Source organism: Macrobrachium rosenbergii, chromosome 46 (genome assembly GCF_040412425.1).
Source record: "Macrobrachium rosenbergii isolate ZJJX-2024 chromosome 46, ASM4041242v1, whole genome shotgun sequence".
Classification (NCBI taxonomy): domain Eukaryota; kingdom Metazoa; phylum Arthropoda; class Malacostraca; order Decapoda; family Palaemonidae; genus Macrobrachium; species Macrobrachium rosenbergii.
Window position 1 is genome coordinate 18,633,840 of NC_089786.1, and position 2,436 is coordinate 18,636,275.

Sequence of the window (2,436 nt, forward strand, 5' to 3'; positions counted from 1 at the left end):
AACTGGGGACTGGTTAACAATATGTGGAGGGTGTGAAGTCTCAAAGGGATTTTCTTTAAAGTGTGAGAAAGGGTACTAACTCCCCCTCAGGTGGTGATAATCAGATTTGGCAAGATGCATTTTTAGTTACTTAGGGAACGTCTGCCCATTTGACATCTGGACGGCCATAAGGGATAATGGAGAGGCAAGAGAAAATGTCAGTTAACTTCACATAAAACATTTTGTAGTTCTTTTTAACATCAAATATGATTCGTATCTCAATATTAATACAGAAAAACATAAAACAAACTCTCAAAAAGGACGTTAGTAATAAATTATATATATATATATATATATATATATATATATATATATATATATATATATATATATATATATATATATATATATATGACAAGATCACATGACATACTATACGGAAATCAGTTAATTTTCCTATATGTCACTTTGCCCCATCTGCAGTACTCTGCATTTGGAATTTGTAGAAAACTGAACATAGAGCCTTACCGTATACAACCTTTTAAAGATTTTGTGTCATGTGACCAAATAAATCTGGCAGCTATGGTCTGATCTGTACACGTAGATTATTCATGCTCAGACAAACTTGTTTATTTTGCTGTTTTGGAGAAGCTACTTTTGATTTCTGCAAAATCATACCAAGTTACCTGCTAACTTAGCATTTAATTTCAACTAACCTTTTTCCTCTACATGTGTCCCAAAATCGGCCAATAGAAAAATAATCAAAATAATAAGAACGAAAACAGCAGAGCACCCAAAACCCCCTAAAATGTAAAATATTTATTTTCCATTTTGTATTCAAAGCGTCTTTTTCTTTTCTTTTTGATCTCTACATACTGGATATTCCATAATTTGTATCAAGTGACGAGGGTTTGCTAATGCTGCAGACATAATCATCATTTATATTTAATATTCAGAGGACATCATCGGTTAGTGTGCAATAGCTATTATACAGTGTCTTACCCAAACTGATATTGTTAGTTGGAGACTCACCAGTAACTGTGTTTAATCCATTTGGATCCAGACACCGAACTTGATCCCTATATAGAATATGTAGCATGCAGTGTGAGTTCTATTCTTTTCTTGAACCAAGTCAGTAACAAATAACCCACAAGAATGTAAGTGTTGAGAGGATGAGCTTACTACACATCAAGAAATTAACACTGTCTTTTGAGCATAAGCCTAGTTCCTAAGAAAAGCATTTAACACTGCAGAACTCTAATGGCGAGATTGTGAGACTTGTGAGACTGAGTCCATAAACGAGGCATATGGACATAACTTTCAGAACCATGGTAAAAATGTGGCTTAGGATTTTGCTTAGAATATTACATATTGAACCCCAAGTCACTGTAATGAGTTAGAAAATGTAGAACCTATAATCAGAACCTAAGAATGCCAGCCTTATGTATACAAATCATTTAATTCCATGAGGTATGAACTCAGCCCCTGTCCCATGGTTTCAGAGGTTTTATTCCATCCCAGGCCATTACTCATGTTCACACTTTAGGGCTTATACATTTTCTGCCCAAGGCGAGCTTCTGACTGTTCCTCAAGATATATTTCCAACCAAGGGAAACAAAAAAGCTCATGATTCATACGTTCCAAAATCTACTTAAGAACCGTTCAAAACTTAATCACTGCAAAAATAGTCTAAATTTTTTGTCCCAGGATCATTTTCAGTTTAACCTTGTTATTGACTCACTCTCTTCACCGAGTGTTGCGTATGTGATAATTAGGACCCATGCTAGCTGCTGAAAAGTTTAAATTGTTCTGCTGAAGACAACCACCTCTCAAACTTTTAAAGTTTTGTCCCGATTATGTGTCAAATCTTATTGTCTCAGATTTTTAAAGGTTCTACTCTAGACAAGACTCGAATTCACTGTTTCTGTCTGCTTTTAGTCACTGTCCCAGGTGAACCTTGAAATTACGGTGTTTGTCAAAGATTTTTTAGGTTTTCACGGGTGAGGCTGAAAGTTTGTCTTTACTGTCTAGGATCTTATATGTTTCGTTCCGTATAAGTCTCGAACACAAAGCCGTTACTCGATGCTTTTAAAGGATCTGTCCCAGGTGAGGATCGAACTCACAACCTCGGCATGGCTCAGACACTGTCTTATAAGTACCGCGCGCTAACCGATTGCGCCACTGGGACATGATGTCACTATTCATTATCTGAACTTGATCGAAAGATTACATTCAGCTGAAGGATTATCTAGAATGACCGTTACTACTTATGCAAAACCCTTTTTCTTGTATATGATTTATTTTTTATCTCCTGCGCATGCTTCCTTCCTTATATTATATATAGCTAGTCCATTCACAATTCTAATTGATAATAATAATAATAATAATAATAATAATAATAATAATAATAATAATTGAACAATTCATAATATTTCATCTGATATTATTATTATTATT

At 34.6% G+C, this 2,436-nt stretch overlaps 1 non-coding gene across 1 annotated transcript; it reads right to left on the bottom strand.

Annotated features, from left to right (window-relative positions):
- Positions 1 to 2,077: 2,077 nt before the first annotated feature.
- On the bottom strand, positions 2,078 to 2,167 carry TRNAI-UAU (transfer RNA isoleucine (anticodon UAU)). Its single transcript is given in 2 exon segments — positions 2,078 to 2,113; positions 2,130 to 2,167. It is a non-coding gene; the product is annotated as a tRNA-Ile (tRNA).
- Positions 2,168 to 2,436: the final 269 nt, after the last annotated feature.